General features: G+C 39.3%; 1 protein-coding gene across 1 annotated transcript in view; it reads right to left on the bottom strand.

Moving 5' to 3' along the window:
• Window positions 1-204: 204 nt before the first annotated feature.
• Window positions 205-26,173, bottom strand: part of IRS1 (insulin receptor substrate 1) — a 50,799-nt gene continuing 24,830 nt past the window's right edge. Inside the window, 1 exon segment of the mRNA XM_039556631.1 lies at window positions 205-1,268. The gene's annotated coding sequence lies outside the window, so the exon portion shown is untranslated.

The following is a 26,173-nucleotide window of genomic DNA, read 5'->3' as shown; positions in this document are numbered from 1 at the left end:
AACAAGGGCTTTAGTGAAATAATGCAAGGAAGCATACTCCCTACTCCACCTAATTACACTTGACTTCATTCTTAAGCTATGGTGGTCCACAGCCATTCTCAATGACAAACCATAGAAACATCACAGAAACCTGGTGGGACAATTTCAGATAATTGAGAAAAGAAAACAAGAAAAGAAAACAAAGAAGACCCAAAACCCACTACAGCAGATAAAACAGTATCTAGTTTATTACATATAGAAAGAGATTTCCAGAATTTACAAACACCCACATTTTCATTCCAGGGGAAGAGTCAATTTAAAAAGTTCACCCTTTTTTGTTTCCATTTTGCTTTGTGGTTTCCTGTTGGTTGTTTTTTTTTGTTTTTCTTCTTTATAATATGTACAATGGAAGACTTTGATTTCTTTTTTCTGATTTTTTTTGTCAGTTCCTGTGCAATTGATGAATTAAAGTTGACACTTGTAAATACCCATGTACAGTAATGTTTGTCTTCATTGTAGTTAATACAGACTATTATTTTACAAGGAGTACAAAATTAGTTTTCTTTTGGAAAGAATTCAACTCAACATCAGGGTTATCTTACAACTGATAGTATCAGTAAATATGACTGTACAATCAAGGCCCAGGGACCAATGACTCGTATTATATTATTTTCTGAATTACAATCTTAAAACAAGAATAGTACCCTACTCTATTCTTAGAAGCCTTGTTTTAAGCAGGTTCCCCACTCTGTTTACAACAGAATATAGTATACCTCAGTTCCACATCAAAAAAGATGTGCTGTAGGAAAAGTTACATTTTAATTAAAAAAGTACATGTATAAATCAAAACCTATGTTAAATATTTAATACTCTTCAACCAACATTAAGTTTTGTATGCAATAATTTACAATGATGATTTGTCATACAGGTTTTCAGCAGCAAATGAAGTTGTGTAAATGTGCTAGTAAAATACCCATTCTCACCATGATGTAGTGGTGGGCACATCAGTTCATGTGGCCAGCTAAGTCCTTATGGTAGAGGATGAAATAAGAGAGACTTGTTGTCCAGGTGTCACAGTGCTTCTGCTTGGCACAACACAGGATGTGCAGCTCAGTCAACAACTCCTGAGGTTTGTGTAAAGTAAACAAACTGAACTGGATGTATCGTACCCATTTACAGAGGAAGAGGAGGAGGAGGTGAGGTCCTAGTTGTGATAGCATGAAACATTTATAGTCTTGATACCCATGAGTTTAAAAGAAGGATTTGTTGAGGTTGTGTAGGTCATCATTCTGAAATTGAAAGAGGAAGAAAATTAGCATCATGGGCACTTTAAAACTTTTCTGCAATTATTTCCCTCCCCCTCCTTTTTTTTTCTCTTTAAAAGAGTTATCATCCAAACTGAAAGTGTTAGCACCTTGAAAAATTATGGCATACACAGTTGAACTGTACTCAAGCATGTGAATCCCAAAAGCATTTAAAACAGATGTTGGCAATGAAATTCAAAGTAGTCAGAAACACATTTAAAACTTGCAAGAGATTCACCTAAGCAGAAACAATTTAAGTGTCCATACTGATTAACTCTGACAAGCTCCTGTGACAAGAGAAAGGAAAGCTCTAAACACCAGCCTGCTGTTGGCGTTTTTACCAGCTACAAGAAAGATCCACTGAATGTCAGGCCCTACGAGAGGCCTTCCTGGCCACCTGCAAACACCACAGTTTGCCTGGGAAGGATGACCAGGGAATGGAGCATTCAGGGTGCAGCATGACCATTCCCTATTTGACATACAAGTTCTAAAAAAAATTGTACGCAGAAAATCCTGGTGAAGTCCATGAATTTATCAATTTTCTGCTTCTCTCTGAGAGAAGTGCTGCAACCCCGATAATGCACAGCACAGGTTTAGTGGGGAATGAATGCCAGAAACTGCTTTTGACCCTGTCCTCCCATTTCTCATCTGCTGGCTGCAGCCTCCCTGACCCAGCGCACAGTGCACCAGTCTGGGTCAGCAGGTCCTCTGGACTCTGCTTTTCTGCAGGTTTTCCCCAGGCAGGTTGTAAGGCCCAGGCCCTGATCAGGAGCGAGGCAGCGCCAAGCAGGATGCACTCAGGGCTGGATGGCCTCGTGTCCTGCCAGCAGCTGCTCCGGCCCCCATGGGGAGCACAGTCCCTGCTGGGGGACACAGAGCTGAGGTCACATGCTGGGGCACCAGGGCTGCCTCCCACTGCTCCTGAGGTCCTGTGGCATTGGCTGGCCACACATACAGCCCTGGTGTCTCCCACTGCCCACCACCCCTGCACCTCCCACACCACAGTCCTGGCCTCCTCTCTGCACACCACTGACATGCAGCCAGACCCACTGGGGACCAAACCATGCAGCACTGAAAAGAGTACAATTTGTCTTTTAACTGGAGTTAGAGGACTACCAGCATTTACATTTCAGTAATTTTGCTAAAATCTGCTGAAGCAAGACTCATATTTTACATAAAAGTGTGTCTATTTCTATGTTCAATATTAACTGTGCTCCTGAAGAGATAGGTAAACAGTGCATTTTCCTCAGTACAAATAAAGGCTTCCCATAGACACGTTGAAGTAAAAAAACTGAAAAGACCTCCTGTCCTATATTCTTTAATTGCACAAGAAACAAAATTTACTTTGTGTGATCCTTCAAGTGAAAGGAAAGCCTATCCCTGAAAATGATGTGTGGCATGCTGTGAAAACTCCCTGGAGAATTATCTCACAGATCTCTTATTTACTTTCAACTTTCTTCTGCACTCACATTGCGATCTACTGGAATGTTCCTACCCAAATATCTATACACAGCTTCACATAGCTGTGCAGCTTTCAACTACGTTTGACCTAAAATTAGCCAGTAATGCCATACTTTATTAATAAAGACAAGCAACAAAGGAGAAATGGCTTCATTTAAATGGAGGAGCAAAGTGTGCGCAATTTGTGTGCTGCATATCCAAGGTGGGTGTTCCACACCCAGCTCCCATCCAGCAGGGCCAGAGGAACAGCTGGGTGCCCCCAGCAGGGCCCAAAGGTCTGACCTGCTCTGCACCGACAGGGCAAGTGGTGGAAGGACAGCAAGAAACAGCTTTTCTACATGGCCGGACTTGATTCTGCTAAGAGATTTTAAGTACATAAATAATACATGATTTGCAGTAGCAGGGCCAAGTTCTACACCTCTTCACCAGTATTCAGGTCATCTACACTCAACTACATCATGTATTGAACAAAATTGCCTGTCCCATCCAATTCCTCACCAATTCCATCAATATGGCCAAGAAGTCATTGCAACCACCTCTGGAGGGCATTTATTCCTGGATTCCAAAGCCAGAAGAGCAGAGAAGAAAGACAGTAACAAGTCTATTGGAAAAACAAAACACTTCCTAGAGGAATTAATTAAGAAAATAAAACTGAAGAAACCCACAGTTACAGAAACCCAAACACTCGTACATTATAGTCCTGCAAATGCGCAAAAAGGGTGAAAAATCACAGAAGCCTGAAATATCCAAGAGCTGGAGACAGGATGAAGAGCCAGAATCATGTAGGACATGACCTGGTACAGGCTGAATTGCATACAAACGTCACGTGCAGGTATAACAGGACACAGGGGCATGGAGCAGTTTCAAGCTACTTACACCTCCAGATCTTCAGCAGTACAACATGGGAATCTGTCACCCTTTCCTAAAAATGTATTAGTAGCTTTTGCTTTCTTTTAATTTTGGTAAAGAAAAAAAAAATCAACTAGGATCTTTGCTAAGGACCATCTGAAACTATTGATTGCAATTACTGGCTTTCATACCCAGTTCCTCTGACCAATCTCTTTCAATAAAACACGAATTGAGTAACGAAGAATGACAACCCACACTACTGTTACAGCACAGTGGTGCCTGTTCTGTCTGAATGCACAAAGATGTGTAGGAAACAGACAATCTGAGAGCAAAGCTGCTCCTCCGAGGTCACTGGAAATACATTCAACCTATAAACCTTGAATCCATTATTTGTGCCTCATGCCCAACCCAAAGCCCCATCCTCAGTTTTAGCATACAAATGTTCTTTGCTAGACTTCAAAAGAGTATTTCCAAAATTTTTGACAAAACAATCTGAATCTCCTCTCTCCTCAGTGAACTGTTAACAGTGTACTTCAAGGTGAAAGAACCTTATTTGGAAATGAAGTAATCAGCTGGATACCTCCAGCCATCAGCATTTCCTTAACAACACACAAAACAGTGCAGAAGACAAGTGTTTTAATAGAGAGTGCGAGGACAGCAGTGAGCTGAGGTAAGGATCATTAGAACTACTGACATCACTGTTGGCAACCAGAGAAAAGGGAAAACCTGTGTTTAATCTACTTCCTATTCACCACAAGTTTCAGCTGAAATCCCCAATAATGCAGTTTGTGGTTGACTTTATGGAAAAAAGTTAGCGATGCAAGAAAAATGTACTGAAACAAACAAGCATCTTTAAAAGTTACTATAAGGTACCTCTGACAAGTAGTCTCTGCTCAACATCTGTTACAATACACATGCAGATAACACTGACGCACTTTCCAGCTGGCAAAGCTTCCTTCTCAAATCTCTTAGTCCAGGATGGATACAGCACAGCAAGCTGCAGTTCCTGTTACAGCTGAAATCCCATTCTTAAATCCAGTAACTAAAAATAAGTTGATATTTCATTTTATTTCCATTATTGGGGAGCTGGAGAAGAAGAGTACTTAAATTTTGAACTAAGAGGAGAGTGTCTAGACAGCTTAATATATCTTTTCTGAAGTTAAACAGACCTTTCATACATAACATAGATGTGTTGCTAAACTACACTTAAAGTGTAATCCTTACTCCTTCCTTAAACTGCATTCTCTTTGAAAGTAACCAAGGAGGAAAAAATAAAGCAAACGAAAATGAAAACTCAAGCAATATTCCAGCAAAAGGCTTTCCAGTAGCCAACTTAAACTTCCATTTACTATTAAGAGCCAATAATGTGTCTTGTCCCTAAAACACCAATAGAAATGCCCTTCCAAAGGGTCATTTAATTTCGAAACAGTCCAATAACATGAAGTTGCTGTTGAAGTTCCACGATCATTTCAGCAAATAAATGCAACTACTTTGTCACTGATTAACACAGCAGGGCGAAACACAGCTCCCAAATACCAGACCTGCTCAGCACACTGTGACACCTTTCCAGCGTCAGCTGGCATCTATTTAGGAAACAGCTCCACAAGTGACAGAGCCAGGTCGATGAAAAGAAGATTCTTGACTGAAGAAAATGCAGATTTTTTCCAAATCTACCAAATGAGGATATTTTGCAGCCCTGCCATTAACCTTGCTAATCCAAACACATTCTCCAGAACTGTACCCATCCCATCAACACCTCATTCGAAACCATGAGCTAGTTGAAGATTCCCTGTCATAGTTGCTAGTTGTAAATAAAAGGTTTTAGAAGTAAATGCATTTGTTGTTTACTTTAGGATCATATAGAGCACCTTATTCTGTGTAGATTAAACAGTGACTTCCCACATAATGAACAGATCTAGCTCATAAAAAATAAAAAGCTCATGAACAAAAGCTCGAAACAAAAGGAGAGCTATTGTGAATATACTCGGGAGGACTCATGCAGGATTCCAGCAGTCGAGGTCTCCGTGCAGCCTGGGCACCCTTTGCCTAGACAGGTATAACGGGGTGTCTTTGGAAATCCGACACAAAGTAAACACATGAAGAAAGTCTTGAAAAGCTCATTTAAGGCTCGTCTTGGTGACATCGGCATGAGTCATCAGCTAATTAAAACGAAACGGGACGCACCTACCGAATTCATCCCCATTTCCGTGCTCTCCACACTGATGAGCACAGCCCATGCCTGTTTACATTTTCCCCCGCATTACTAACGTGCGCACAGGCGTGGTAAGTATCTCCTTCGGAGAAATTAAAAACATCGACCAAAAATTAAGCTAGCTCAAGTAACTCCTTTTCAAAGAGATGCAAATAAGCTGCAGCACTTCCCCACTCCCAGCGACGCTGAAAGAGCCAAGGAATGCAGGCAGGAACAATGGCTGCTCCAGTGTGTTAATTGCAGCCCGAGTCTAACAAAAGCAATTCCAAATAGAAGCAAACAAAGTAATTACAACATTGCTATTTAACTTGACAGGCTGTAATCTACATTTAATAGATAAGCTTTTCATTCTTGTACCCCAAAATGCCTATTTCAGCTTTCCCGTGAACGTCTTAAATGGGGAATTACTGACGATTCGGTTTCACCAAATCCTTTCCTACTAGGCAGAGTAACTGAACTTGGTGTTTCCACCCGGTTTTGTCTTCATAAAGGTCATTCACTGCTGGAGGAAGGAACCTAAGGACCATTTACAGATGATACCGTCTTTCTGCTATTGGTTCAGGTAAAGTTCATGTATAGCACTGGGGGAAAAAGCCATCCTCGCTACAGCAGAAAATTTTCCTCCTTTCCCCAGAAAGAGAAGGTGGGAAAAAACAACTATGAGACTTTAAAAATAAAATGATGAGCAGAATGAGGTTTTTTTCATTTAAGAACCCATTTCCTGGGATGTAAGTACAGTGGGAAAGCACAAACTAAACCACACACATTCTTTGGATGAGCTTCTGCCCAGGAAAGAATTAGTATGTTTGATTTCAGCTTCACAGCATGTCAACCTGATTTAAATGCAGTCAAGAGAAAACTAAACCCATCACTGAGGTCAGCAAGAAAGGCTGCCACAGACAGGAAGCCAAGGACTGCCTGCCCCGAGCACCTGGCATGGGAGAGAGTGAAGCTGCTGGACGTCAAATTTACCTGGTTCCACCAATAAAGACGACACCAGCCATCTCTCTGCACTGGTATAAAAACATACTGGAAAAAGGAAATCACAGAGTTTCTATGTAGAAAAAATACTGAAGGGATCTCCTGCTCTATTGCACAAAATCAATAGCAATTAGGAGTTTGAACAAGACTGATGACCCAAATACTGAATTTCTGATTAAATATTTCATCTTTTTAATTCTGGAAAAAAGAAGAAGTGAGGTTTTGGGTTTTTTGAAGACTAAAAGAAACAAGATTAAGTGTAGAAAGAAAGAGTTTAAATTCAAAAGCATGTTTTGTACAGAAATTCTACAACTTTTCTTGTGGTGGCACAGCTAAGCAAGCCATAAAACAAAACAACTGTCCAGCAGTCTCAAGTTACAAAAATCCAAGATGCAGCCTGTAGATTTTTGTTTGGTTAGTTTCTACGAAATCAAAAAGGCAGAACCTTTCTCATTAAAAGGTGTGACACTATAAATGAGATTCTCATGTTTGTGTCTTCCAATTTTCTAAGGACTGCAGGTCTGGATCTTTCCCTTCCTTTACTAATAGTCCATCTGAGTAATCAGCTAAAGATTGAGTCCAGCTTACAATGAAGAAAAACCTCCCTTTGTTTCAGGACTGAAAATAATGATGTTACTATGAAGCCAGGGATCTCATGAGTTCAATACTCCAAGTTCATCCCAAATCTTCTCATAATGCTCCTCTAATTCACTTGGCAGTCCTGTTTGTGTTTGATATCCTTCAGATAAAACCGCTGCTGGCCCAAGGTCTTCTCCCCTCCCCAGACCGCCATAATGAGAGTGGTATCAAACCCTAAATGTGCACTGCCTAGTTAATAGCTTCAGTCCTCACAGGGCAACACTGCTTCTGTCTTTAAGATTCAAATAAACTTGCAAATTTAACAACTGGGATCATTCATTATTTTGGAATTTGTACTGTTCAGTTCACCAAATTTGCAGAGTGTAACCCTGAAGAATTTGTGGCATTCACACCTCTCCTGATGACCCAATAACCCACACCTAGTTCAAGAAAGCACTGGTGAAGTGCACTTTGTATGGCTGTACACTTAAAAAAACAAAAAAAAAAAACAAAACAAAAAAAAAACCCAAAAAAACTACTCAGTTTCTATCTTTATCAAACATATAATCAAATATCAACAACATTAATAAGGGGAACCCAGAAACAACTTCATTATGCAATTGGTTCTTCAAAGGAGCTTTCTTAGAACTTTTTATTTTTAAAATCAAATTATTTTCATGGCAGTTTCGAATTCAACAGAACTCACCACTGCTGGGAATCATTACAACTGCTCTCACTATAGGGAAGCAGATGACCTGGGTGCCTTTAGATGCACTCACACCCCCTCAGCTTGTCAGCAATTTAAACATACACAGTTAATTTTGACCAAAACTGAGTGCGCTAAAGCTGTGCTCATATCAACTAAATTACATCAGCAGTGGAGCTCAACAACATATAACACCCAGTGTAGCTACCACATAATCAGAGTATTTCTCAGCTGCTGAATATCCTTATCCTTCTGTGAGTTTGTATTTCACATGCCTTTCTGGCACTCTGGGTTGGTTCCCCATTCCAGAAGCCAAACCTTACCACTTTCTCCTGTGCTTTTCTGACTCAACTTCATAATGCTCATTTTCTGCCAGATTTACTTTTCTCTGACAACATGTTAAAAACCCTACATAAATAGTCTAAACTGCCTTGAAACTGTTTTCATGATACGTGTTAAATTGTGAGAGTTACAGCTTAAAGCAAGGAAGGAGTTACACCATTCAACTTTTCTGGAGCCATTTTCCTCCCAATGGACAAATAAGGGGAAAACGCAGAACAGACAGAAGAAAAATGGCATTTAGGAAGGGATACAGAAGCCCCGCGGGGGGATAACCTGGCCAGCTGACCTGCACTTTGAAATTTTGCCAGTGCAAATTAAGTAGCTAGTCTGCAGCATATCTGGGCAGCAGCATGGGAAGGAAGTTCTACAGTGATTCTGGATGAAACACTTCCTCAATTCAAAACAACAGTGCATTAAATATCAAAAAAAGATTAATAAGGAGGTACTAGAAAACACATTGTGAAAAGCATGCCAAGAAAACAAAGCAGGGAAGGGATAAGAACAAATGAAATATCATAAAATTGACAAAACTGTACCAAAAAGTTTGGAAAGCCAGGGTAGAAGAATCCATTATTTTGACACCATCTGCTACGCCTTAATATAAAAATTACCATACAGCAGAAAACAAACTAGAGGTTGTGCTCCAATAAAGGGAAAGGAGAAGGCTTTTGGTAAAAAGCAAAAAGCAACAGCCAAGTTTGTTACATCTTGAAGCTGGACTAGAAAACGAGTTTAACCACAGATTCAGTTTTTCACCAAGATACCGCCATCAGTCTGACATTAAATGCATTACATTAACTGCTTTGACACGTTGTTTTCTGCTTTGTAGACCATGATAAGAAATCCTAGAAAACTACTGACATACAACATCATTTGTTTCAGTAAGAATACATGTTCATGTACATCCACATACATTCACAATTTATTTCTAGTAATTTGCACTCATTCAACCTGATCTTTTTACCTTCCCTCTCTGCTGTAAACTGCAAAACTTCCCTAAGAGTCACATGGCATCTTCCTCTTCCCATCACTTCACATCTGGTGTTCTGACTCCTTTGACACTTAAGCTGGTAAGTGAAATTCAAAGCACCAGCCATACTCAAAAGCTGCCAACACTAAAGTGCTGTGGTTGGGGTACACGACCTACAGCCAGGTGGACAAGCACACAACCACATGCAGAAAGACCTAAAATCTAATTCTGAAATTGGTTTGATTTGCTCTGTAGTTCTACCCAAGTTACTTTGTCTTAGTCTCAAGGAAAATATAAAACCCCATCTATTTTCTACATGAAATTTTATTGTGAGGAGGAGAAGGTCGTGAAGTCTCAAACATGCACAGTCACTATAACATCTAGGGAATAATTTTTCTGCCTTAATCTTCCTGTGTCTCAGTGCCTTGCCTGTGAGCTGAGAATTGCTACCTGACAGCAGAGTTCAGACTGTGCCAGGGGCCAGACAGCAGGGCAGTAATCTCTTGACAGTGCCCACATGAAGACAGACGCAGGGCAGCATCTGGACAAGGTGCTATAAATAAAACATCAGGCCAGCCACACACTGTTGAGAATAAAAAGAACTGAAAAAGTGCCTCATTCCTGGATCACTCCTACAAACTGAAGAATACGTTCTATGTGGGAAATGTATGTTTCATGCTACATGGTCTGAAACTACAAGAACCCATCTACACAAGGGTGGGAGGCAAAAGTATCAAGACTTATAAAAATAAATTACATTTGAGTGCAACTACATACAGCTAAGCATTAGTCCACATTAAAACAGATTTATAAAATTAAGTAAACTATGTGCAGTAGAATTTTTAGCTGGGGAAAAAAAAAAAGACAACAAAACTCCAACATCAGAAAATAAGCCTTTACTGTTAAAGCAAGAGCTCTACCCTTCTCCTCCCACTGAATTAGCAATCAACATACCCTGGACTGCAATGGGATTAACCTCAATAACAATGCTGAGCACTTTAATGAACTCTGAGATAGTCTACTGCTAAACTATTCATTGCACCATTTAAACACTGAAAAACTTGTTTGTATATAGATTAGGTTTTCAAAACAACTGTCAACCAATTTATTTCCAGAAACCATAGTAACAAGAAAATAGTAAATATAGGGTGATGAAAGGGCACAAAGGAAATACAATTTCATTCAAAACAATGAAGCTATCTCAAGTCTGAAGTACATGAGTAGAGGAGGCAGCACCTGGCAGGCACTTGGGGAGGGGGGAGCCCTATTTGGATACAGCTGTGAATTTAATCCAAATTATAAAGACCAATTAGACAAATCAAGTATTTTACTGCTGTTTCTTTTGAGTTTCATTCAGCAAAATCCTAAAAGCCTGAATGAGTGCCAATATTATATTTTAAAGTTACTAACAGCCTAAATGGACTAACCTTCACTTGTTCAGCTGCCATGATTTCAAATGAGAAACTAATCAACAGTCACATTAGCTATTTAATTCCAACACCAATCTAGCATTATGGAACTGCATAATTACACAAGCAAAAGTCAAAGTAGGTGAAAGTTTTCTTAATCTCAGAATTTTCAGTCAGATATTTTAAACTTTTTAAAAAAAAAATGCCACATGAAATTTTTTCCATAGAATGAAAGTTGTTCCCAAGAGTATCAGTAAGAATCTCACTAGATGATAGACACTTTATTACTGTCACCCATGAATCTTGCATGAGTTGTCAAATCCAGCATTAAGGATAACCCTTTAGAAGCTATTAGTATAAGTCAATTGAAAATTAAAAGCATATAGCAGTACAGATTAAAGGCTTAGCACACACACTAAAGGATCTGTACACGATATCATCTATTATTAAGATGTCTTGGTTAATCAGTGACTGAAAACATCCACTAGACATTAACCTTGACAAAACATATAAAAATCCAGCCTTATCATGCTGTATCACTGCACTTTATAATCTCATAAAATGAAAGGTTCTCTCTTCTCATAACCTACCACACAAACTTGTACCACTGACCACTCAGTCCTCGTAACCATGAAAAGAATCTGTAACTAACTTGGCCTGCTGATAGTCTCAGTGATTACAAAAGTACCTGATGATACATTTGAACCTCTCCCCAAAATGAAGAGGAGAGCAGGGTGGTCAGCACCCATGCTCAACCCCTGCACCCATCCATCCCTTCATCAGCCCAGCACTGCTGGTCAGACTGCAGAGAAGCTGCAGAGGGGAAAGGGTCCATTAATATATATGAGAAAAATCTATAGGAAACACGGCTTCATTAGTTCCAGTGCTCACAGATCAGATGTTTGTATAAGCAGTTTTGCTTGGAGCAGTGTTCTGTCAGTATTATTACTGTTATGTTATGCAAAGAATGTATTAAATTCTTAAATATTACATGAGATTTAATGGATTGTGTATCGCATGTGGGAGGTCAAACAAGGAGGGTAATGTTCCATGCAGCCTTATAGATGTAACTTAAAAAACAGAAGCCTGCATTATACTTCAAGGAGCAAGTGCAGATCAAACATATGCCTAAGATGGAAGAAGGCAGCCTGAAACATAGAGGGAAATTATAAAATAAAATTTAAAATATAATTTAAAAAATAATCAGTGGTTGTGACAAGCAGCAGTGCAGTTTTCAAGACATTTTACAGCTTGTTCCCTTTTAAAACAATTTCTGCTTTCAGAAGCTACGTATAAGTTCTTCCTGTATCACCCCCTTATCCAACAGAATACTGCACTGGTTCTTTAAGTTTTGTACACATTTGGAAACTCCTGCAGCTCCAGTGATAGGGACTCTGAATGTCCTTGCTACAGTAAGGGGGAGGGGGGAGCCCTATTTGGATACAGCTGTGAATTTAATCCAAATTATAAAGACCAATTGTAAGGAGGACATATGAAGAATGGCAGAGCATCGCAATTTCTGGTATCTTTTCAATCTGCTATCTTCGTGCCAGAGCCAAAAATATTCTAATTTAAGGTCCAGTTCTCTTAAATGAAGGTTTTAATTAAGATAAAGCTAGTATTTTTGTTATAAAACTTCAATTTTTATGGTCTTTGGGGGTAAAAAAAAGCACACAGTACAGCAACTAAAGAAATCTCAGTCTATGTTATTTTGTACATCTGTTTTCCAGTAACAGCAGATTTTTTGTATTATTAAAGTTTTTCTAAAGATATGTTTCATCATTTTAAATTGCTTAAGGAACAAAAGAAAACTCTACAAATATGTTATCATATAAAAATACATACTTTGCAGTTTAGAATTCTATCAGAAGGTATATTGCCTATCACATTGTTCTGTAACATGCATTTTCTACTTATCATATGTACAAAAGGTTAGAGTGTAACACCACTGCCTATAAGTGTGTGTATATACAAAAAGGAGCTAAAGTATGCTATAGTAGCATTTAAAAAGTAGTTCAGTTGCATTACTGGAAAAAACAGCTCTCCAAAACCAGGACAGTTCCCTGCCTCAAAAACAAAAGCAAACACCCTCCCCCAAATTGTCAGACAAAATTTATGATTCGCAGTTCAGATTCTGAGGACTGTTAGAGATAAGAATTATCATGGAAGGGGAATGGAAAAACTAACTACAGTTATTTTCTACAGATAACTACATCCTGTATTGGTAATGATTGTTTTTCTATTACATCTTCTCCAGTCTCAATAATTGGTATTCATCTCTCTCTAGTTACCAACTATGCATAAGGTTTAATGGAATGTTTAATTTTAATTAAGAATCATGACAACTAGACGTCAGGAGTTTCTGTAGCATCTGTAGGCATCCTGTTCTACAGAGACAATATGATGAAATACAATCACAGAAACTTTTTCTATGTCAAAGTCCTGGTATTTCAGCAAGAAAAAACAGCCTTTCAGACTTCCATTTTTGTCTGTGATTCTCTCCTAGCTTGAAGTCCTGGTTGCTCTGAGAAAAGCAGCACCAGGGTCTGTGGAAGCTCACATGGTGGGAGCCATAGCTTTTCAAAATAATACCTGAAGGCTAGCAAGTTCTACTGTAAATGCAACTTGGCATTTCTCAGTTACTCAGAGTATTGACATAACAAAGAGTGGCTTTCAGGCAAATACACCCCCTGAAATGGAGCAATTGCTTCCTTCCAAACTTCAAGGTCACTTCAAAATCTGCAAAACATCAGTACTGTCTGAAGCAGTGCTTGGAAGGGAGGAAAAAGGGATGGTGTTCTCACCTCACTGAAGATGGTTAAATTCTTTCAGCTGAAGCTTTCCAGTGAAATTCAACTGGAGGGGGACTAGTAACAAGCATGGGAAATTTCTGCCTTAAGCACTGAAAGTTGTCAAAAATATGAGCAAATTAGATGTTCTGCTATTTTACCATGCAAAATATAGACAATACAGATATTCATATGACTTTTTAAGTGAAAAATCTTCTTGTAATATACATTTTCAAAAGAATAAGCAACTGAGCTAAAATACCCTGAACTTTCTTATAGGGCAAATGTAACAATTATTTTAAAGTCACCTCATCTTAGACCATCAGATTTTTGCTAGGACAATTTTTGCATCATTGTAAACACAGATTTTTAATAAGAAGACCCACGAACCTTCCATCTTTTTCTGGTTTTTTTATTTGCCAGGTTTCTTCCACACGGGCTTAGGAATATAGCTACACATGCTTCCATACACTTACTTTCTCTTCTGTGCTCAGATGACTTCTTTACCGCTGCTTGAAGTGTACTGTCAGCTTAGACATTCAAGAGAGGACTAAATAACCAAATTTTTCTGCATTGTTCTTTCAGTCAGAGCAATCTCATATTAACAAAAAGTAATAATACATTCAGATATGTAAGATTTCAAAGTTGTGGATTTTAAATGTTGACCTGGCCACTACCGTTCACAATGTATTTGAGATTCATAAAATAATAACCCAATTCATTCAACAAAGCCATGCTTCATTGAAAATTAATGGAAATGTAAGAAAGGAAAACAGGGGCTTGGAAACATCCCACAGCTGCAATTTAGATGTAGTGATTAAACCAGGGAAGCACACAGATGTCTACTGACATTTTGCTTTAAAACATTCAAAGAAGAAGACTTTCTCTTCTGCTTAAGGGTTTACAAATCAGATTCAGTTACAGGAAAACAATGCTGTAATCTTCATTTACAACAAATCCTAAATTTAGTAAACAGAAGTCATTAGTAGTAACAAACAGATTCGAGCAAAAAGAGAGGCAGTATCTGAGCTATGGGAAAAGCAGTGCAGAAAGCAGAGGCTTAACACTCCCACCCGTGGATACCAGCTGCTTCTTTGGACTTCCAGGACTGTCTCAGTGCAAGCATTTCTATAAGCCACTATTACTTTTCTTTCTTTTATTTAGGAAACCAATATGCAACTATAAACTATGTTTATAAAATTGTAATCCATATTCTGTAATATGTAAACAAGTGCCCATTATTTAGAAGCCACAGATGAGGATAATATTAGACTGTAATAGAAAACAGATGCATTTTCCGTTCCCAATTGTTTACATTGCTGAAGCATCCAGTCTTTAAGATATTCTCCATACAAATCAAAACATGTTGTGCCTTAATGAAGGACAAAACAATAGTAGCTTTAAAACACTGCATTCCCTGTAATATTTTGCAAACTCAACTGCAGCCCAAGTAGACAGGGTACTCCAAGTGGTGCAGCAACTACAGAGCTTCTACTGTCAGGTGGCAGGGAGAAAAAGGGACATTTTACTTTACTGCAGATCACCCCTTCCACCAGCCTTGATATTGCAGTCATTTCGATGTGTGTTTTTGTGTGACCTATCCCACTTTTTGCCTCCATTTGCCACAAACCGGTTTTATTTCCCCCTCCCTCTACACACACAGGTACACACAGACTGATACACATAAGCATAGGCATATATGCACACAACACATTCAAGCACTCATACTTTGTTGATACAGGCTAGCATAAAGCCAAATTTATGTAGCATTTCCTTCAAATATCTACAGTATGTGCCATGGTCCAGCTCCAGGTAAAAATTATATGCAGATTTATCAATTGCTAGAAAACAGTGTGCTCAAAACATGACCCAGGAGTTTGCAAAGCTCCCATTGATCTTGTCCTGAAGCAGCCTGGAGGTTCAGCTTTTGAGAGGTAAAACAGGATACTGGAGTCACTTAACACTTAAGGGACAGCCTTTGGGTGAGCAACGGTGTTTCAGTACTTTGAGCTGAAAGCATTTTAAAGCACTACCTTTTGCCTTCACCTGCAACAAAGCAGCATTCAAGTACCACTGTACCCTCCATTACAAGCATAGCCAAAAGAAGCCAGGCTAGGCAAGGAGCTAAGAAGGGGTAAACAGCTTACGGAGAGGCTCAGGTGTTTTGTGAGAATATACCTTGACTTTTATTTTCAGTGATTTTAACATTTATAAAAAAAAAATGCTTACAAAAGGCCCCGGTATACACAATACTGAAATCAAACTGTGTTAACAAGCAATATTTAGCCTTCCTATGGTTTTAAACTACTCTCTGCACTTGGTGGTGGTTGTTTCTGTGAAGATCAAGTAAAGTATTGGTACCCATGTATGCCCACATAAGATAAAATACAAAAAATTAATCTTGTGTCTACACACCTAAAACCCCGCCAAAGCTTCCAACCCCTCCATCTTACAGGCTATACAAACAACATGAAAATAGCAGACATTTATAAATCAGTATACCACTGATTTACCAAGAGGGAACTCACTACCTGCTTTGACGTTGAAAAGAATTTATCTGTTCTTTAGATGAAGTTACAGCAGAGCGGCCTCCCCCAGACCCTCTTCACCTGTGGATTTGGCCCCTTTTCAGCTCAGGAAACTAACTGTACTCCTTGCCCCACAACATGCAGCTCCTTCTGCAGGTGATACTTCATTTTTAAACCTATCAGCTGGGTGGTGGGAAGGCAAAAATACTGGAATGGATTGTTTAGTTTTTAATTATATTATCATTTATGAAAAATACTGATTTATCATTTTGAAAGGCCATTACTAAGCACCTTCTATTCACAGTGCAGAGCATCTCTTAACAGGCCCTGTGCCTCATAGTTTTTTCCATCATTTCATGCATACCTTCCTTTCGGAAAAAGCAGATATTCAGGTTCAAGGCACAGACAAGCAGCAAGCCCCGGGCTACAATACCAAGTTGAAGGGGGTGGGTGTGCGCATGTGCCTGGCACACATTCCAGCAGCTGGGAGACAGCCAGACACTCCAACCCCTGCACAGCATCTGCAGCACGTCCAGTTCAGAAACCTTGCTGCACCTCCTGCACGGTCTGCTATGCACTAACAAGCATTTCTACACTCCAACTGAACAAGCATCATATAAGGGAGTGCAGCTAAGCCGGATAGCTCTTCCAAAGGAAGAATTACATCAATACTAGAAACCCATAGCACTGGAGTTTCTAATACAGTGTGTCATGATGAACTGTGGGAGGGTTCTTTTAAAAGTGAAAAGATGGTGTTCATTCTGTTTCATGTACAGCAAGGTATTCATAGTAACCACATGTAATAAAGAACAAGCAAGAGTATCATACATGTCACTAATATGATAATTCTGCTGCAATTTTTCTGGTTACCACAAATATGCAAACACTTCCATGAAGTGCAATAAGACCTCTGAGTAACACCAAGAACGAAAAAACATAAGTTCACATCACTACAAAATAAAGCAAGAAATAAGATCCACACCAGGTAAGTACCTGACACCCATGTATCTCAACTCTTCTGAGGAGCCCATCTTCCCATCATTCTCCTACATCCATTAACTGTTCCATGATATACCTGCATGTGCCAAAATCCTTGCATAAGTATGCTTATAACCTGTAATTACTTCAGATTTCAAAACATATGTAACAGCCTGCTGGCTCTTCTGCATGTCCCTGCACATCAGCTGGGAACCATCATCCTAGATGGATTTATTTTTGTAATTTTGGAACGACTATAGTTAACCTTGAGAGAATGCAACTGAACTGCAAATTAATAAAAAACATTTATTTGGGGGGAGAAACTTCTGACTTGCATTACATTTTGTTTCAACACCATTCACAGAATGTTTTGAAGGAATTCACTTTCACTTTTCTTTCTTTATCACCCAAAGGTTCTAGCAAGGCACTGAGAACAACTATCAGTATAAAACATCACAGCCATACAGATAGATTTTCGTTTTACTCAAAAAGTCCAAGTCAAGCAGCTATGTCATGACACTGCTTTCTTCTGTAATTAGAAGGTACAATATATCGGGGACAAGATGACCCCAAGCCAGGCTATGGCCACAGCACAGGGAGGGGTGTGCTCTGCAGCACAGCTGTGTGGGTCCCTCTCAGCAGAGCTCCCAGGAGAGCCACCACCTCCAGGTTTCACTGCCACCTGGCTGTGTGAAACTAAAGCTAGAGCCAAGCTGAGCACCAACAGGGGTGGGCTGGGGTGTCAAGACAAGTGTGTGGCCAAGTGACAAGATGCAGAGGGAGCTTCATACCATTCTTACAGAAGTAAGGAAATAAAGGAAGTAAATTGAAGAGTTCTGCCAACAAATCTTACTGTGCAAAGCAGGTTCTGAGATGACAAAAAGACAGATGCATGTTTTTAAGTAACATGAAATGCAGGCGTGCTTCCTGAGCAGTCAGCTACCCTTCTATAAGCAGCCTCAAAGCCAATTATAGCAGACAATTTGAGCTAAATATAAAAACCCACAAATCTCACAGTTTGCGATAACATCCAAGAAGGTGTTAAAGTTAACTTTTAAACTATGCAACAAGACTTCAGCCTTCTCATAATGAACATGGTAACCACGTCCGTTAAAGCACCCTGTGATTTGTGGGAATAGAAAGGCTGAAGAGATTATGTGGATACTTCGCATACTTCTCCAAGAGTAACAGATGGAATTTTTCTGCTCACAGAACTTCAGGGATGAGAACTTGACTGTGCAAAATATCAATGGCCAGACTTTAGTTTGTAGCTTCAGTAATCTCCACATGTGATCATGCTACAGTCACTCCTAACTGCAGCAGCTGGATTAGTGAGGCTGTCATGGGAATACCACCATATTCGACATGCTGTAACAGGCAGAAAACAGGGATCCAACCTGCACACAGACTTGTAGCCTTCAGAACATCATCTTTTTATTGAAATAATTTCTCCATTCTCACCTCAAATGCACAGGTAGGCTGCCATCCTTGCACTAGCCAGAACTCAGGACCTGGCTTACTTGACAGCTTATCATACCTCTTCTCCCTTCTCAGGGAGGCTACTCCTCCATTTGATACAACCAGACTGCATCTTTTCTGTTCATAGTAACACAGTGCAGCTCTCCCCTCTTTCTAGCTGATTTGGACCTGAATGTTTTCCACTGCTTCTCCTCCATCTCTAGCTACCCAGGAAGCTTGCCTCAGATGCTATGATATGGTTAGTTACCTCATTATCAGAGTATTTCAGACAGCCTTTGTCAACCTCTCAAAGCTAAATAGCCAAGGAAAGCTTCAAATACAGCTGCCAATAGAAATACATATATATTAGGAAGTTGGATTAAATTTCAGTTTCGTCTCTACAGGTATAGTTGTGGAAAAAAACAACTTCCATGGAAACAGAGAAACTGAACAAAGTTGCTACAGTTTTCTAGGCTGTGCTGCAGGTCTGTTCCTTCAGTAGCCATCAGGCTGTAACATTATCCCTACTCATCCATCTGCAGAACAGCAGTATGTATGCCTTAAGGAGCAACGCCACTTGAATGGATATTGAGAGCACCAAATGCACCACTGCTGGTGTGCAGCTCACAGCTTTACTCAGCCACAGAGGGAACCCCAGCATCTTTCAGCTCCTCTTCTGCTGCATTTGTTAAATGCTCTCTCAGCAGACTCAGATGCACTTGATCAGAAGACGTTGATGTTCATCCCTGAGTACTTGTACGCAAAACAGTGCAACAGGTGGGCCCTGCAGACTTCCCTGTGCTAGAGGTGGCTCCACATGTCCCTCAGAGTTTGGACAGCCAGCACAAGTACCCTGTCCCTGCATAGACCAAGTTGCAGCAATATAGTATTTCAAGGAGTGGAGGACTATCAATGGATCAGCAAAGCAATCTAAGGAGCTTCACACTGTAAGGAGCTTTCCATAAAACAACCAAACAGGTTTGAGGAAGACTTCATTATCTACCACTTCCTTTACTCTTTACAGCTCATGATTTGTAGGAAGAAAAAAGAAGTCACCATCCTCCCCCTCCTCCCCCATCGTTAGAGCACTAAGATGGTTAGAAAGTAGGAAGATCAATTTCTCCAGTCACTCAGGCAGGTACATCCTAGAAAGGGACAAAAAGCAAAGGAGGTTTTCTCCATACATTTGTTTTTCCCTGTTGCACGATGTGACTAGAACCAAACCAACCAAAATCCTAATGCGTCTAAGCTCAGGTCTGCAGTGTCAGTGCTCATCGTGTAAACAGCCAATCTTTCTGTATTCTTCTAGTGCTTTTTTTCCACTCACCAAGAATGGCTTTTAGATCACCTCACCAAACTCATTTAATGCAATTTAGAAGATTATTTTGATGAGTAAATACAGTGTTGACATTTAGTATTTTCAGTGTATTGGGTAGAAATACTAGACACTCTCAAAACTGAACAAAAAAAGGTAGAGAGCTGCTTGAAATAGTAAATATTAAAGACTGTTCACAGAATAGTAAATATTGACACTTTTGATGCATTTCATAACTTAGTAAAAAAAGCATTCTCTTGGTCAAAGAAGAAAAGCTGGGGAGGCTTTTGGTTGGTTGTTTCTGAACTTATTGAGGAAGCTTTACTTTATGCACTTCTATTCAGTATTTATAAAAAAATAAAAATAAGTCCCCTTTCTTCCATAAACTGAGGCTCCTTTTCTGTATTCTAATAAGTGTATTACTGATATTTACAGTCTCTTTCAAGGAAGGACTTCTATAACTTAGGATTAATTTACACTTTGAGCTATCAAATTTTACTGCAGTTGTGGAAAGAGAAAGTGGGGACGGGGAATGAAGGAGGAAGAAAGCAGAACAAGCTCTCAAAGGGCTTATACTCAGTCTTCTTCCAAGACAACTGTGCCCCCACAAGGAAAAGTCAGATGTATATATCCACATGAATAGTATACTCCTGATAGCACAGCCTTCATAGTGATGGATTCTACAGCAGCTTGACATTAGGCTATGATGAAGCTCAACAGTGTCCAGATTTAGACATAACCTAGATCTTTCCATTAAGTTTTCCTGCAGGATAAAAGACACTGTAGAACATTACATTAAAAATGGGGCATTTATTTCCCTGTTGTAAGACACTGATGGTAAAAGTAAAACAAAATGCCACCACCTTTGAAAGGAATGCCCTCACTATTTTTCAGCTTTGCAGTCTCTCCAGTCTTAATATTATGCAAAAACCTCCAAATTCTCTTTATTAACCTCTTTTATATTAAGTCCACACAAATTAAATCTAAAAACATGGATAGTAGGCCTAGGCTCACTGTCTTCCAGTTACCAGTGGTTACCACCCTACAAAGCACTGCTATACTGAAGTTAACTATGTTAAGGAGGATTTTAAAAAAATTACTTGAAAATATTGTAGTACTCTATCCTACTCTCTAGCAAAAGAATTACTCAAATCCTTCACATTCAATGACTCCTAGCTGTGGGTTTTGCTCTCGCTCCTGAACATTGGTAACTGTGAGGCGAGGCAGGGGCTAAATAACGCCCCATTCTCAGAGCACACAGGGACATAACCAAATACCAGGGAGTGTGTCCCACTGATGAAGTAATAAAAAGAGTGTTTGGAGTCTTGTTGCATAAACACCAGTGTAGCTGCTTACCACTACAACTGAAAGCTAAGGCTAAATTAATCTTATCACTAGTATCTGAGCACTGTCCCAAACTTCTCCTCGGAATCTGAGAGGAAAATTATGACCTGGATGAATCACATTCACAGTACTTTTTCCTAGCTAGAAAGAAGGAAACTTTTTCCAGCTTATTAAGAAGTAATAGCAATGTCGGCTTGCAGCACTGATGAATTAAACAATTAGATCCAAGAGTCTCCCTTGGAGGTACAGCTTACTGAATATACAAAAAAATAAAAGAGAGGCTTCATGCCTTCCATCTAACCCTGCCATGAACAAGAACAGAATTTTAAGTTAATGACAAAAAGATCCCACTAAGCTTGAGAGCTCAGAAATGCAAGAAATACTCAGCTGGGTCAGACTGATGGTTCATCTAGTCCAAATTTCATCTCCAACAAGGCAGATAAGATGCTATTTAGAGAGAACCAATAGCCCATGTCCTGTGGTCCACTCCCCTCACACTCTCCCCGCTGACCATGAACTCTCCTAACCCTGTTTTGAACCTGCCTACGCGGCCTGTTTTCAAAACATCCTCTGGCTGCAAGTTGCATAAATTCACTACCTGCTATGTAAACAAACACTTTCTTCTTTCATCTGTCTTCAACTGATTCCCAACCAGTTTCACCAAGTATCCTGTAATTCTGGTACTGCAGGGTTTCTGTCAACAAGAGCTTGGCGTTCACCTTTCCACCAGCTCATGATTTTGTAAACCTTGAACCTGCTGCCCCTCTCAGCCGCCTGCCTTCCAAGTCAAACCTTTTAAATGATGCAACTCCACATGAAGCAGCAATACCACCCCCTTGGACTGAGGGCTGCCCTCCTCTGTACCTCCCCTAAATTAAAGGCACTAACTCTACCTTCTTTAGATGTGGGCACAAAAACTGGACCCCGTGCTCAGAATGTGGTGAGCACAGCAGTGTTTTAAATACCAACAAAAGGTATTTTCTTGTCCTCAGTACCTTTTCCTGATGATGCAAGAGGCACACACTGCCCAGGTTTTTCTGGCTTTTTTTGGCTGCTGCTGGTCTACATTGCAGACAATAATCCTGGAGAACTGTCAGTGACAACCACAAAGCCTCTTTTCCAAGTTGCAACCATCAGTTCTGAGTTCAGCATCACACAAGCATGATTTAGAATAATTTTTTCCTAACTGGAAAAAAATTCTGTTTAAAAACCTCTGTTTACCTATGCTGACATTAGTCTACCGCATTCTTGCCCACTGAAGTTATGTGATAGCCTTCTGGAATTCCTCTGCACTTACACAGCATCTAGCTATCCAAAAGTAACAGTACTACCATTTTTCACCAGAACTGGAATTATTCTGGGGCTGGTGCACAGTAACAAATCGAGCTGTTGGTTTGAGTGATGTCTAGAAGCCACAGGGAAGGCAAGTGAGATCAATCAAGACCACCAGAGCTAGTTTTATCATTGTGGGAAAATTACCAGATACAGGAGATTTATCAAACAGTACACAAATTGGGTGCAAAAGAAGAAAACTTAAAAAAAAACAAACCAAACCCACGCATCACACCTCCACGGCTGATGATGACAAACAAAGCCTGCAATGGATTGTCCATTGAATTGTAGACTCCATGGATTGAGCTACTTGGAACACTACTATGGAGGAAATTACATCTTGTAACACCAACTCTGGTGATACTCTAGCATGACAGACAGACATCAGGCTTCCTAATGTCATTTTGTATCTGTCAGCTACCAGCCCTCACTTTTACCTTACAATGAAAAATGACTGTCACTTTATTAAGAGTTAATGTAAAATCCAAGTAACTTAGGAGAAAAAAAATCATCTAATTAAAAATCATACTGAAGATTGAAGCAAGATTATTCTGCTAAAGAATTCTGTATTTGGGCAAGCTGAATCATCATAACGCCAACAGAAACTGTACAAAAACTTACCCAAATCAGAAGGCTACAACAGCTTATCACAAGAAAATTAACCAGCAACTGTAAACAAAAGCCTTAAGAACTTTTCTGATTAATGTAACATCTTTAGAAAACGAGTATTTTGGCTCAGCTGCATCCTGAGCACTGTTAAACCACCACAGAAATCATCATTTATCATGTGTGGAATTGCCAAGGGCTGTCCCCTAAAATGTACTACAGAAACTTCATATAGTAAAAGTAGCAGATCTAAAGTTTAAAAAAAATACTGGTAATTTCCATTTCTGGATATGATTGCGGTTTGCTCTGTGAAAGAAAAGAAAAAAACCAAACCCACAATACCTTTATTCAAATTCAAAAGTTAATTTAAATTAACAAAGCTCCATTCCCCTTTTTGTCAGTCAAAGGAATCAGAGAATTCTGCTCTCTTGAGCATCAATAATTTCAGACAAAAAAGATACCCAATTTTAAATATTAGTTTTATCAGATTCTGTTGTCTAGACAGTAACTTTACAAGAGAAAGATAACTTTTTTAGCTATACCTAGTAGACTTGGGACTCTGTTTCAGGTTTGTGGGCACAGACTGCTTCCTAACAAATATAAATATCACATTCATTTTGCATTTTTCATCTGCAAAGATGCTTGCTTATACATTGCAAATAACAATTAGGATATCATACTTACTGAAAAAATGCCATAACTCACTGCCCCCCCCAAAAAATAAACCCACTAACTTCCAGACTCCAGAGTGCAAATTAATTCAACAGGTTTAAAATCTACTTGCTCTGTCTTCCCCTAGTATGTGTGTTGGGATTTTCTGAATGTTTGCTCAGCGTATCTGTTTTCAGAAACACCTACTCTCTAAGAATCAGTTCTGTTTGGGATCTGGTGATAGATAGGTACTGACTTTCTTTTCCTGAAATTCTGATTGCTAAGATACTTGGTAGCAGCCCAGAGCAAGTACATTCTGGTATAAATTAAGTGTTATTTTCTGCAACTGAAAGCACTGAAGCCTAGTTTGGCATTTATCCTTCCAGCACCATAACTCTATTTTACCCAGTACGAAAAGATTAAAACCAGAAAACCTGTAGAAGATCTACTTTTGGCTCTCAGATTAAAAAAACAAGTATATAAACTCTGTGCACTGTCTCATAAGAAGAAGTTTCTTTGTTTTGTTTTCTTCCAAGTCTGCCCTGTCAGTAGTAACAAAACATGCCCAGTAATGGACATGGCAAAGTCACCCTAAATACAGAGAGGCTTTTGCCCTGGATTCACAATGACCACAGAAGCCCTTTCTGCACTACAAGACTGCCCAGTGCAGAGCTGTGAGCACGCAGACAGCTATGCAAAGTTCTTCCCAACCAGGCGTGTGCTTCTCTGTCAAATAAACCACTGCCATATTCTCCACCCATCTGTCACCAAATAGCTGGATGATAAAACACATTTCTGGAGAGAGAAGCAAAATCAAAAAGTGTTCCACTCTTAAATGCAAGGAAAAGTATTAAGTGACTTTGCTATCAGGAATCTCTTTCCAGTGCTTTCTGGACTGAGAGCTCAAGTGGGAGTTACATTTCAGCTTCTCTTCTCTTTCTCCACCATCATTAGTGACCAGATTATTTTTCTGAAGGGATAAAGGCTGCCGTTCAGTTTCACAAGCAGATGAAAAAGGCAAACCAGCCTATGGAGTAGGAGACTCAGAACAGGAGCAAATTAAAGGCTATCAAACACAGAAAGCATCAGTAAGTTTGGGGAAGAAATAAAAAACAGGGAGGATTTATGTACTAAGTAAGTTTACAAAGTAGATTTTAATGCTGTTGCAGTGAATACTTGAGGGAGAATAGCTGGAAGCCTTAAGCTGCATGGTGCTATGCATTGCAGCCTCTCCATCTTGACCAGAGAAGCAGCAGCTCAACATTCCTCAGGTATCAGGAAAGAGCAATTCATCTGCATCGCTGTTTCTTCACATAATGGGGTTTTATTTTACAATTCTAAACAGGCACTTGCCTCAACTTTTAAATTTAAAAAAAATTTTAACATTATTAAAGGATCCAGTTCTCTTGGGAAAATCCCCAAACATTCCTACCTATATAAATTTATATCTTTCCTTTTCCACACAATTTAATTAAGCTTTGCACTCAGAATAAGTATTTTCCATTTTTAAACAAAAGGTGCAAATAGTTCACTAAGATGAATCTGTTCTCCAACGTTTTTCCCTTCACCTTACGGATTCTTTCCCACCTTGTCCAATTCTAGATGTTTGGTGCACTTTGATCACATCAGGCACCAGAAAACCTTAGATGCAATTTCTTAAACTAAAGAAAACAGTAAAATTTCACTGATCACCTCACGTTATGTCTGCTGCCTTTCCCTGTGAAAAGAATATGTCTTAAGAGACATATCTCTTACTCTGAAACCTTAACATAGCTTTGATTTAAATTCAAGTTTTATTTTCAGCTTTTGTATGGCAAATCTATTTTCAAAACACTTTGAAACCTGTATATACAACAACTTGTTAGTGAGTTGCCAGTATACACACACTGGCTATACTAGCACAGGGTAACTCAGGTATTTGGTTCTTTATCCTGCACATCCCAAGTTTAACTTAGTGAAGCAAAGAAAGACTACTACTACTACTATCACATTTACCTTGGCATCTATAACCAGTCCTCCCCTAAATAGTAATCTGTCCCACATAAGTCAGAGGCAATAAATAATGTAATTTATAATCTGTTTAAAACAAGGCAAGGCTATGTGTCAAACATTACAGGTCATCTCCTCTTTCCAATTTCCTTTCTATTCATTAGATCCATTTTGGTTTCTCTACTCTGCATTTGCCTTTAAAAATGAATTTTTTTAACTCCCTCTAAACCATAGAAAACAGGAGAAAACTAACATGCTGACAAATGAAATTAAGATACTGCCTTAAAGCTGCACTTGCAACTTTGATACTTCTTGCTTTGTACCTCTAACCTCAGTGGGAAAGAAATATTCACAGTCATTTTAAAGGCTTTAAAAGGTTGTCCCAGTAGCA

Source organism: Corvus cornix, chromosome 9, assembly GCF_000738735.6.
Source record: "Corvus cornix cornix isolate S_Up_H32 chromosome 9, ASM73873v5, whole genome shotgun sequence".
Lineage (NCBI taxonomy): Eukaryota > Metazoa > Chordata > Aves > Passeriformes > Corvidae > Corvus > Corvus cornix.
Note: the sequence above shows the minus strand (reverse complement) of the source record. Positions and strands in the feature narration are given on the sequence as shown.